This window comes from Rhipicephalus microplus, chromosome 9, assembly GCF_043290135.1.
Source record: "Rhipicephalus microplus isolate Deutch F79 chromosome 9, USDA_Rmic, whole genome shotgun sequence".
Lineage (NCBI taxonomy): Eukaryota > Metazoa > Arthropoda > Arachnida > Ixodida > Ixodidae > Rhipicephalus > Rhipicephalus microplus.
In genome coordinates, this window is record NC_134708.1 from 55,254,372 (window position 1) to 55,267,293 (window position 12,922).

The 12,922-nt window shown below is 47.4% G+C and overlaps 1 long non-coding RNA gene across 1 annotated transcript; it reads left to right on the forward strand.

The window, feature by feature from the left end:
* Window positions 1-2,516: 2,516 nt before the first annotated feature.
* LOC142771342 (uncharacterized) lies at window positions 2,517-11,673 on the forward strand. Its single transcript, XR_012885871.1, has 4 exons — window positions 2,517-2,652; window positions 3,287-3,529; window positions 11,478-11,544; window positions 11,608-11,673. It is a non-coding gene; the product is annotated as an uncharacterized LOC142771342 (long non-coding RNA).
* The last annotated feature ends 1,249 nt before the right edge of the window (window positions 11,674-12,922 follow it).

Sequence of the window (12,922 nt, forward strand, 5' to 3'; positions counted from 1 at the left end):
GTTCCGGATTGTCGATTGATCAAAGTCAGCGAGCTCCCACTGTGCCCCTCTGCTTCGAAGCTTTCACCAACCGGAGACCACAAAGTATCTTTTCGTGTATTGAAAATTTCCCCAAGGCAGCCTTTATTACGAGTGTTGAAGATTGGGTGAGTTGGTTCGTCGTACTTGAACTGGTATAGCGCATTACGGGGAAGAAGAAACGGCCGAGCAGACCGACCCAAGAGGACAGAGCGCTCTGTCCTCTTGTGTCGGTCTGCTCGGCCGTTTCTTCTTCCCCGTAATGCGCTATACCAGTTCAAGCCTTTATTAACTCCGCAGCAAAGCCTTCGGAAAAAGCTTACAGGGCCACATATGCCTTCGCCTTAAAATGTTCGAAGGCATATTCAGTCGATATTGTGATCCTCCCAACTTTCCGTAATTGTTTTGCACCTAATGCGATTTTGCACGGGCTCAAAGATCAAAGGCATTGCAAGCCTTCTGCGCCTCGCCTGTTATTGCACGGCCTCTTGGATCGCTCCATCCTTCGACCAAGCGATTGTGTTATGATGACGTCATCACGTGACATCACGATAACGTCATAAAGTTTGTTATCTGTATATATGACGTAGCGATGATGTCATGTGCTGACGCCATCACGTGAGACTTTTTAGGTATCAGCAACGTTGCCGTCAACGCAAGCAGTAAATTTTCACATTTGATGAGGCATGTGAGGCATTCGCTTTAAAAGAGCATTTATGTGGTACGACAGCGGCGAAACACGCCTCGTGGGTGGGTCACTCAAACTGGACGTTAACGTAGAGCGCCTTTTTGCCAATGTAGCCGTGCTCCTCAATGTCCTTCCAGTACAGTTCCTTCGTCCAGGAACTCGAATTCGGAATGGCGGGAACCGGCTTCTTTGCGGCGGCGTTGTCATCTACACTTATCGGCATGCCGATGTCCTTGTCTTCGTACCTGGGGTGCGCGATGGTCAGGGTGACCTTTTTGCGGAAAGGCCAGTCCACGTGATCGTCCCAGTCGCCGTGTCGCAGGATGAAAGCGAAGCGCGTGCACACTTCCTTCTTTTCGTTCTTAAACAGTTCGCAGGCGAGCTTGAACGTGTAACCGGCCAGAGTGTAAGTGCCGGTCAGCATGCTGCGCTTGACATCGCCCTGCTTCATCGCGTTGTGCGCACTGTACACGTCGACGAACCTGCACGTTTCGATGTAGACGCCCGGCTTGGCAGCGGCACGATAGGGTCCTGGAGCGACCGTTGGCTTAGTTGTGGATCCCGCAGAAGCGCCTTCCCAGTCGCCGCCGCAAGCTCCGTCCTTGACGTCGGCTTCGCGTGACACGTTGCTTTGGATGCACGAGATCCGGTCGAGTGAAGTGTTGACGCGGTTGGCGATGGTTTCGCGTCTGGCCGACTCGCTCGAAACCTGGTTCGAAAGCGTTTCGAGTTCGTTCTTGACACGCGCGAGATCGTCGGCCACCGTTTTCGATCCAGGAGCGTCGTTCGTAGTTTGCGGCGAAGCGTAAAATTCGCGGCGACACCGTTTGTAGTGAGCCACCGCACCGCTTCGATCCACGAACCTGCGGCACTTTCCGCACAGTACTCCGCCTCCGACGCACTCGGCAAGGTGACGCCTCATATCTCGGAGCTTGCCGGAAAATCCGCATTTCTGACCTCCGGCGATGCAGAGGACTCGATGCTGCTCTAGGTCGGCCTCACTCAGGACCACCAGAAGTAGGTCAGCATCGGCGAACGGCCTTCCATCCAAGGGGCACCCGTCTTGCTCGGTGATCTGGCTTCTGCACAGCCTGCACAGCGTGTGACCGCAGGGCAATATCAGAGACCGGCTCGGCACCACGCCGCACACGGCGCAGACGCGATTCGGCGGCAACTGCTCGACGAAGCCGACGCGTCGCCGCTCGAGGAAGTCGCTGAAGCCGGTGATCGTGTATTCCCGCACCGCCATTTCCGGGTCCTCCCGTCGTAGCCTTCGTCGAAGTGTCGACACGGTGGCGCTACGGGCTTGAACACTGCGATGATGTGGCTTGTTTGACGGGTGGATCCTCCGGAAGCAGCCAAGCGATAATGCTGATGATGATTGTTTTGGGATGATTGGCAGTGACCCAGTTGGGGGGGATCGGCCAGGAGTCGGATGGATCATATAGTCTGACATTTTTTTTGCGTGTTTTGATGTGCTACAGGAGTTTACAAGGTTAAGTATAACAAAAAGTTTGTTCGCTTGCTTTCTCCTTGTTAATGGCCCTTACCCTCTATGGAGGAGTAGCCAAAAAGAGAGCGCTTATCTATGTGGACATTAGGACACAGAGGCAGTGCAGGGCAGCCCCGATGAAAAAAAAATGTTTGGGATGTTCAATAGAATTTGAAAGCCTTTCAATAAAATTTCCAACTACTTATTTATTTAGAGACAGCGACAGCTTCATGAATTATAATTGATGTAATAACTGGAAGATGTTGACGATGAATGAATGAATGAATGAAAAAAACTTTATTTCAGTCCTGCAGGACGCGCTTAGCGCGTATCGGGCGTCTCCCACATAGGAACCGACAGAGAGTACCTGGCGGCCGCTTCGTGGGCCTGCTGGACGGCCCATTGCTGGTCGGCGAGAAGTGAGCTCCTGAGGGACCTCTTCCACTTGCTTGAGGTAGAGTCGGGAGGAGTTGTTCTACACTCCCAGAGCATGTGTCCGAGTGTCGCTGTGTGTCCACATAATGGGCATGTGTCGCTGGGGTATGCATCGGGATAATAAACGTGAAGCGTGGCAAGGTTTGGGTACGTGTGTCTGTAATAGGCGTAGGGTTAATGCCTGCGGGCTGTTAAGTTACTGATGTAAAATGCGATGATTAAAAGGATGATGACGATAACATAAAAAGGGGGTTACTTGTGAATGACTTCCTATAGGCTAGTCAGAAAGAATCGATTGCAAATATTTATGGAATTGTAGTCTCATTTTAACCCACAGGATATGTTTCTTTCTATAAAAGACAAGTTATTTTCAAATTTAGCATCGCTATCAGCCTATTACATGTCCACAGCAGGATGACGGCCTCACACCAATCGCTCAATCGAGAGAGACGTGGCGGCAGCTTCAGACTATACGGTAGGATGCATGGGGTAAAATGAGACACTGAGCAAAACGCGACACATTGACTTTGCTGGCCTCTGTAGCTAGAACAAAAATGACTTTTCTTTGTTTTCATTTTCCTGCGATAAGTGCTGGTTCTTTTCCTTCTTTTCATATGTCTGGCCACCTGCCTGTGAACGCGTCACCTCGCCAGGACAGGGTGCGCCAGCCCGGCCTCTGCTGTGCACTGGAATGCGCATCACCGCCAACGCTATCACGGCGGTGGCCTCGTGGTCGTCAGCTGGCATCTTGGATTTCGGGCACGCTATCTTCTGACAGCGCCACCGTTCCATGGAGCACCAATATAAACCCCGGGCAGACGCTCAACGCGCCTATTGGGCTCGGCGGCACACTGGCGATGGGTCATCCTAACCCGCTTGACTTCTTCGCTACGCAGGTAACGAATTACCACTGTCTTTACGCTAAGCGACTGGATACCGATCATTACTTGTTCTGCCGAGCCCACGGCGATCCATCTCTGTAGTTCTCGATTGTGCCAAAATGTTGTTGAAATTGTTGTTATTAGCAGGTGATACTGAGACTAATCCTGGACCTAGGAATGAACACTGTGTGGTGCCTAGTGACATGCTTGATATACTGAAGACGTTGCAATCTGGGCAGTCGGCCATGCTTGAGCAGTTAGGTTCAATCAGATCAACTCTTGCTGAACATAAAAAAAAACGTTCAAAGACCTGAGCTCGCGGTTGACCAAAATAGAATCTGACTTACTATCACTTTCAAATGTTCAGTCTCAAATTGGAATCATTGAAAGTGTTGCCACTAACAGCGCTGCTCGGTTAACTAGGCTGTCTGACCGGATTAGCCACATGGAAAGCACATCCCGAAGGTGCAACCTGATCTTTTTTGGGTTCAGTGATGTGCGAAACGAGGCGGGGCGTGTTAGTGAAGAACTGGTTATTGATCTCGGTCACAAAAGCCTGGGCATGACTATCCTAAGTCGTGACATAGACCGTGCCCATAGACTCAGAGCTTATCACGAGGGGAAACGGCGACCGATAATAGTAAAATTTGCCCACTTCAAGGATAAAGAAGCACTCCTTTCGTCTAGCAGTAAACAGAAAGGCACAGATTACGGCATCAGTGAAGACTTTGCCCCGGAAATTCGTGTAGCCAGAAGACGCCTTATCGAATTTGGAAAAGCGCAGCACTCCCCGTTTAAGCTCCGTTATGACAAGCTCATCTGGGGCAGTAAAACATGCGTTTTTGATCAGGCTAAGCAGTTGGTTGTCGAACTTCAGACCTAGCAACGAGCGCAAAAGCCACAAAGGCCAAATCAGTGTTAAGAATGATCTCCCGCTGCTTTACACTAACATTTGCAGCTTGATGCCAAAACGTGATCGGTTGTGCACCTTGATCTCTTCTTCTTCTAGCAATGTCATTCTGTTGACGGAAACGTGGCTAACCTCTAACATACTTGATTCCGAGATTCTTCCTGATCTACCAAATTTTGACAACTTTCGCAAGGACCGCTTTGATGATAACCGTGGGGGCGGTGTGGCGCTTGCCACACATCGTTTGCTTAAGTGCTCTGCTGTAAATGTACAAACTTCTCTGGAAATGGTTTGGACGTGCTGCCGCGCCACTTCACTGCGCATGTTAATCGGCTGTTGCTACCGTCCACCAAGTGCCGATAGCTCCTTTCGTGTTTTCACGAAGCATTGTTAGAACTAACAACGACGTATCCCAACACTCCCGTCTTATTATTCAGTGATTTCAATTTTCCTTCAATAGATTGGAATAATGTTGCGTCATGTCTTGCACAAATTAACACGGCTACAGAATTTGTAAACTTATGTTTGCTTTTTGGCCTCTCGCAGCTGGTCAATAAACCTACCCGAGTAAGCCAACACTCGTCAACAGTCTTGGACCTCCTTTTCACGTCACACCCCGATAATGTGCCCCCCCCCCCCCATTACGTATATCTGTGGTTTTAGTCACCACAACGTCATTCATGCAACATTTCCTTGCAATATCTTAAAAAAAACAAGAAATCTAAAAAAACACTCACGCTATACGACAAAGCCGATTATTCCAGCATCAACCGCGAACTTTGTGTTTTTCACGAAAAACTTGCCCTTACATATCGGCAGCATTCAACTGAGAGCATTTGGATACTATTCAAAGCCGAAATGCTGCGTTTAAAAAATTTTTACATACCAACTATCACTATAAATGAAAAAGCGCGTTCCCCCTGATTTAACAAGTCTTTAAAAGGCCCTAATAATAAAAAAGCGATTATTTCTGGTTGCTAAACGAACTGGTTCATCCTCGGCCTGGCAAAAGCATAATGAGGTCGTTAAAGAGTACCACTCATTAAGAGCACGCGCCAAGCGTGACTACTATTCTACTACCATACCAAATATGCTGCAGTCTAACCCGCGGCGTTTTTGGAAAGCGATTAAGCCTGATAATAAAAGAGCCATTTGACTATGTGATAACACGGGGACACCCATTGCTGATTCCGAAGTTCCCGACGCACTGAATCTAGCGTTTTGTTCAGTGTTCACAAAGGAAAGTACAGATGAGTTACCACACTTTCCATATTTCAATTTTCTCCAATTCAGGGCAGAGGGCATTGTCAAGGTCATTGACTCCCTGAAGTGCTCTTCATCCTGCGGTATTGACGGAATCGACGCGAAAGTACAAAAAGTACAAAATATGTCTGCAGTGCGATTCTTTGTATTATCTTTCAGCACTGACTTGACACAGGTACAGTGCCAGATGATTGGAGGACAGGAAAGGTCATTCCAGTCTTCAAAAAAGGTGACCGGTCTTCCCCTGGAAACTACCGTCCCAATTCTCTCACCAGCATATGCTCCAAGATCATGGAACACGTCATCTACTCTCAAGTTGCTCATTTCCTAAGCTCGGTGAACTTCTTTCATCCAAATCAACATGATTTCAGCAAAAGTCACTCATGCGAATATCAACTTGCTCTATTCACTCATGACATTCATTTAAACTTAGACAGTAACATTCCAACCGATGCTCTATTCCTAGATTTTGAAAAGGCATTCGATAAGGCTCCTCATTCTCGTCTTTTGTTGAAATTGTCGCGCCTAAACATTCATCTACTTGTTCGCAATTGGATTGAGTGTTTCTTAACCAACCGGAAACAGTTCGTATACGCTAAGAACTACACATCATCCACTTCACCCGTTCTGTCTGGCGTGCCTGAAGGCACTGTTCTAGGGCAGCTCCTCTTCCTAATCTACATCAACGACCTGCCAACTACTGTAACCTCTGAAATACGTCTTTTTGCAGATGATTGCGTCGTGTACCGCCCTCTCAATAACTCCTCCGACGTTTGTACTCTTCAGGAAGACCTACTTCGTATTCAAGACTGGTGTACCACATGGCTCATGTCACTGAACACCAGTAAGACCGTGAACATTTAATTCCATCGTCGACCCAACTATGCACCCTCCGTGTATAAGATTAATAACAGCATTATAGGTAATGTGCATTCCTTCAAGTACCTAGGACTTCACTTGTCTCAAGACTTATCTTGGACGGATCATATAATCAACATTATCAATTCAGCAAACAAAATGCTTGGTTACCTTCGCCGAAACCTTTTCATGGCTCAGTCACATGTAAGATTACTTGCTTACATAACGCTCGTGTGACCTAAGCTTGAGTATGCCTCTGCTATCTTCGACCCCCACCAATCTAATCTCACTAAATCTCTCCAATCAGTCCAGAACCGTTCCGCCAGATCTATGCTTTCTGAGTACTCGTATCAAGCAAGCGTTTTGTCTCTATAACGTCTAAGTTGGAGCTGGTGCCCCTTGCCTCTCGTCGCCACATCTCATGCCTTTGCCTCTAGCACAGATTCTTTCACACCATGCTTCGTGACAGTAGGTTGATTCAACTGACTCATCGTACATCCCGAACAAGCCACCTGAACGCAGTAATTCCACCCCGTACCTGCACCACTACATTCCATCAGTCATTCTTCGTCAGAACTGCCCGAGACCGGAATGGCCTTCCAAAAGATGTTGCACTTGTCCGTGATGCAACACGCTTCCGATATACTATCGAACATACATGAATTAATGCCTTTGGACTTTCCTTTGTGAAATGGATTGTCTTATTTTTATTGCCGCCATTTTATCTACCTTTTGTATTTTAGTATTATTTATGTTTATTGTTATATAGTTTATCGTTTTATCTTTACTTATGATATCCACCCCTCATGTAATGTCCCTCGGGACCCTTGAGGTACCATAAATAAATAAAAAAAAGTTCATGATTGCTCACAGCATTCGCGTGGTAAATATTACGCGGCGGGTGCCTATATTCGTGAACCGAGAAAAGGGGGCGAAATTCTGCTTGGCCAAATTTTCGGATCCGTGGGTGAAGCTACTCCTGCGTTAGTACAGCGACGCATGTATTTACTTTGTTACTCTAGACTACCAGCTACATAACACCAGAAGTTTAGTTCGTTTAGTGCCCGGCGACAAAACAGATTTAAAAAAAATTCTGGCACGTGAAAGAGGCAAGATGCGCCAGAAAGGCATCCCATTGGCTTAGAGAGTGTCTCATTAATTGAACCATTAACTTACACTGATTATATAATATAATGTTTTGTTTATAAGCGTTTGAAAATACAAGAGAATATCACGTAGAGCTTCTTGGGAGGAAAACGACATAAAAAAGGACCGCTTGCCGTTCAGGACATGACTCCCTCCATTCGCGCTGCATTAAGGTTTTTCCGTATTCCCAAGGATGCTCTCAAGAGGCGCATAAAAATGGCGGAATCTCCAAGTCAAGCCGTTCACAAACACGTCTTTTCAGAGTTTTAACGATGTTTCTCCAATAGCCTAAAAAAGCGCTAGAAACCCTGAATCTGGCACAACTTTAAATTTATCGTCTCACAAAGCCAGGTGGACGAAGTTAAAAGCCATGAAACGCCTGAGCAGTTCGTTCTGCAGTAAAACAGCAAAAAGAAGTTAAGAAGATACGTTAAAACATCTCCAGCATCTAATTATTGATTAATACAACCAGGTGCAAGCATTCAACAAAGGACAACATTAGCACAAAGAAAGACTGGCGGTGTTTAATCTGCAAGGAGTTTGGAAGCAACGCAACACCGCGTTCAGTCTAGATTTAGTGCGTCGAGTCTAAGTACTAGGCTTCTGCAGATTGCGTAAGGGCCCACGGAATGAACTTCAAGACTTTCTGCTGCTAAAACTGAAGGAATAACTTTTTTCACACTGTCTCGCTTTGCCACACGCAGCGTCTCGTCTTAGCCCGCAGGTTGGGGCAAGGCGAAGCATTTAGAGCATTTTTGCGTTTATTATTTTTTGTTTAATGTAATTTTTCGAACGGTGACAACACGGCATGCAGCACATACCTTGTACCCAAAGGAAAGTTTCTGCATTGATGTTTAATTGTAAGGAGTGAAAAATAAATATTCTCTATATTAAATTTTTTTCGCATTTTACCGCACCCCATCATAATTCACTACCCTACCTTCTCATACTTCATCTCTCCAATCTGACACAATATGCTCAATATGCCTCATACTGCCCCTATGGTGGAGTCAATATTCATGATAACTAACCGACAATCATGCCAAGGAAAGCATAGAAGATGTTAGTAGTAAGTAAATGTGATAAAAAGTGTACGAATAGCAACTTACCACCGGCAAGATCTTAACCTGTGACTTTCAAATAATGCGTCCGATGATACGTTATTCGAAGGTCGCAGATCCGGTCGAAAACAGCGATGAGCATGGCCCTGCATTCCAGCCGGGTCATTAGCTTGATACCCTCTTATTTGTGTCACGCCTCGGCACCACCACGAAGGCGGGCGATGGCCACCTGTCATTTATAATTTTCGGGCTGGGCATGCCGAGAGCCAATGGCGTTGATAGTCTGTACCCACTTATCAGCATCATCCTGGAAGCCACGGAACTGCGGCACTCTGAGAGCGTGATTTGGCGACGCGCCCAGACAGAATCCGGGGCTCAACGACGCCAGGTGGACGAGCTCGAGGGACAATTGCGTGAGGGCACGCCAGAACTCAGCGCTGATGTTGGTTGATGTGCCCGATGCACCATGGTCAGTGCGTGGTGGTCCCGATGCTCGCGGCAGGATCCATGGCTAAGGATGCGTGGATGGCGTCCCTCGTCAGTTGTGTATAGTGGAGTCACCGAGGAGGCCTTCACGCCGTCCTCAAGGTGCATTTTTGATTCGCTCGGAGGATTTCAAGCTGGAAGGTCGTGCCCTCGCGATCTCCGACGCCAGCGTAGCTCCCGCCGACTGGTTCGCCCTCCGCGGTCTCCTCACGCCGTGCAGCTCTCGCATTGTGGCGCTCCGCCCTTGAACTGCTTCGACCGGATCCCCACTTTCCTATCTCCTTCTGTTTTCTGTCGCTTGCCTCTCTATTTCTTTATCTATTTCCCTTCTACTCTTTTATCCCTCCTTCCCTCCTCCCCTATAAGGTACTGCACCGTGTCGCTGCTCAGGCCGACAGAAACTAGGTGCCTTTTTCCTCTTCCTTACAACCACAACCAAGGTGCGCTTGCCGCGGCTGCACGTTGGCGGGTGTCCTGGACGACGAATCCAGGACGTGAGACTTCTTCGTCGAGTGCGCCATTGCGATGAATGAGACTCGGCGACAACGCCTTTGCTGCAGGTTGGTTGGTTGGACCCAAGACGATTGGCTGAACCTACCACGAGGGATTGGCCATGAACCGCACGGCAGTGGGATCTTGGGTAAAAAGAAAAGGCGGGGGGGGGGTACTTAAATTTCTTTGATAAACGAAAAGCTTAGTTACGTTAACAGACAGGCTGTTTTTATCTCCCTTTGTTCTTCTCTTCCTTCTACTAAGCCCCACATGAACCCATGCCCGAGCTCAACTAAATCTACATTACAATATATATATATATATATATATATTATATATATATATATATATATATATATATATATATATATTCTTTCACTTCATGAGCCGAAACCCCGATATGATTGTGAGGCACGCCGTACTTACTATTCTGGAAATTTAGTGTTTAACGCACTCGGGCATATAAATGCTACCGTCACGACCGGGATCATACCCTTGATCGTCGGGACATCATCAGAACGCGGTAGCCACGTGCCAAAACGGCAGACATGAGGTATGAGTAAAAGAAACTGAACGTATACACCTGGTTTCTTATTGCAACAGATAAAAAAAGAACAAGTGGCGGTACGACAGAAGTTATAGCAATGACTATAGCTACATTATTTGCTCACGTTCTTCACATAATCGCAAGTCATGCAAGTTATTGGGTTGCATTTCAAGAGGGAAGGGTGTTCGCGAAAAGGCGACCGCATGGAAGCGATCCAACTGCTTCAGCTCTGCTGTTTAGGCGCTTCCGTCCCCTTTTGAGCCCGAACATCATGCGCCGTGTGGGCCATATCCTGCGATATTTTTTATACATCTTCCTTTCGATTTCTTTCCTCCGCAGTACGCCACGTGCGGATCTCGCCGAAAAGACGGCAAAGAACTATCTCATGAAGTAATGGTGCCACAAGTTGTGGCTGCAACAGCGCATGCGCGACTATATGAAATTCGTTGTTAAAAAAATATTACACGCGGGCTGCCCGACTTTATTTTTCATTCGCTGCCGGTCGTGTGGCGTGTTATGTAGACGGTAGTTCGTCGGCGCCATGTGGAATGGCTTGCTTCAAGCACAGACATGCCATAGTCGTAATACGTACGAGTTGAGTTTCAACCCCTCCCCCCTTTTGTGTGTGTGTGTGTGTGCGTGTGCGTGTGTGTGTGCGTGTGTGTGTGTGTGTGTGTGTGTTTGTGTGTGTGTGTGTGTGGATTTTAGCTGGACTTACGGAGTTGCAAACCACCGACGACGTCTCCTGATGTTAGAGGACCACTGCGAGCTTCGTCTTCGGCATCCAATTGGTGAGCCCCCTGTCAGGACAGGCCGGCGAGGTGTTGGGGCGTTGTTCACCGAACATCACTCGCTATAGATTCACAGTTCAACCGAAGTTCAAAGTTGCGTGGAACTTTAGCGAGCAGGTTTATTGAATAGTGCCACCATGGTTCTACCTCCCTGAAGCACAGAGCAGGCTCTCGCGGTTGGCTTAAGTAGCTTAGTTAGGCCTGGGTCAACAGGAGGTGGACCCGACCCTGAATGCTCGTGCCTCACCTGAGGCCAGTATTGTTTCTGGTGCCTAATGTGGTTTCCACGGGTCGCAACGCGGCGTGCAGGTGTTTAAAGTTCACTCGCCCATTCTATAGCTGGTACTTTCCCCCAATGTTTACGTGTTTCCTTTGCAGATGCTGACAACTTGCCCTCTTTGTTTTGCAGCTGGAACTTGGTGTACTAGACAAGTGCACATGGACCAGCGCCGTGGCTTCTCGCTCAAGTATTTTTCGTGAGACCGCATTTATTTTTTTAGACGTGCTTGTTATCCTAACAAGTTTTGCTTTCGTTCCAGGAGCGCTGACGTAGTACGTATATACGCACACACGCCCCGCGACACTCCTGCCTATATTTCGCATTATCACCGACGGAGCCTTCAAGGTCGACGGGCTGCTACCGGCAATGTATCGAGTAAGCATGATTTTAATTGTATTTCCGTGGGTAATTGATTGACACGTGGGGTTTAACGTCCCAAAAACCACCATATGATGAGAGACACCGTAGTCGAGGGCTCCGGAAATTTCGACTACCTGGGGTTCTTTAACGTGCACCCAAATCTGAGTACACGGGCCTACATTTCCGCCTCCATCGGAAATGCAGCCACCGCAGCCGGGATTCGATCCCGCGACCTGCAAGTCAGCAGCCGAGTACCTTAGCCACTGCACCACCGTGGCGGGGCAAGTCTTTCCGTGAGTATAACAGTGCCCGAAGGTCCGCCTTGTTTCAAGCTTTGTTAATCGCAGCCGCCGTTTTTTGAAATGTTATCTTGTCCAAAGGTGTAGAGGTGCTCACAATGCGCTGTATAGTTACTTGACGTCTTACTCGTTACGTTGATAGGCTCGGAGTCTGAAACTTGGGCTTTTCAGTGGTGGCGGCTATGTTGGGCGCGTGCATTTTGTTGATAGCATTTAGGTTTCTGGGTGCCGCTCGTTGTCTTGCATCTGGGTGCGCAATGTGGTACCTATTTTATCACTGAAGCACGCGTGGTACTTTTTAAAATACGTTAATTTACCTGTTTTCTTCGTGCTGGTCTCTTACCGTACTTCAAAAATAAACGTTCCTAACTTTCTCAGTTTACTGTCGCAGTTGAAGAGCCGATGTAACATACAGGTGGCCGTAGTCTATTATGCTGTAAACGGTATATTATTGTGAAATGTCTATTTTCCACGGTTTTTTTCTTACGCTGGAATGAGATTTTCTACAGTGTTGTGCACATACGCTACCACCAATCTCAAAACCTGGGTCTGAAATGTCTCTTCCTCTATATTTACGACTCTTACGTGTCGCTGTTCGGGAGTCTTATTGATTTGTTCTAATCTTGTTGTCCTTGACATAAAAAATGAACCCATAAATTTCTGCTTTAATTCGTAGCGAGAATCTCGTTTTGGTATACTGGATGTCTTATGCTCTTACACAGCACGTTTTCCAAAGCTGCGTCGTAGCTATCAGCGGCGCTGACTAATGCTCCCAGATTTGTATGCATATATGTATTCCATAGAGTGGACTAGAGGATGCTTTCCGCTGTGTTTCATTTGGCAGGACATAGTACGCATTATTTGAAAGCCGCGGGTTGGATCCCTGCCAGCTGCAAGTTTTTTCGTCCACGTTTT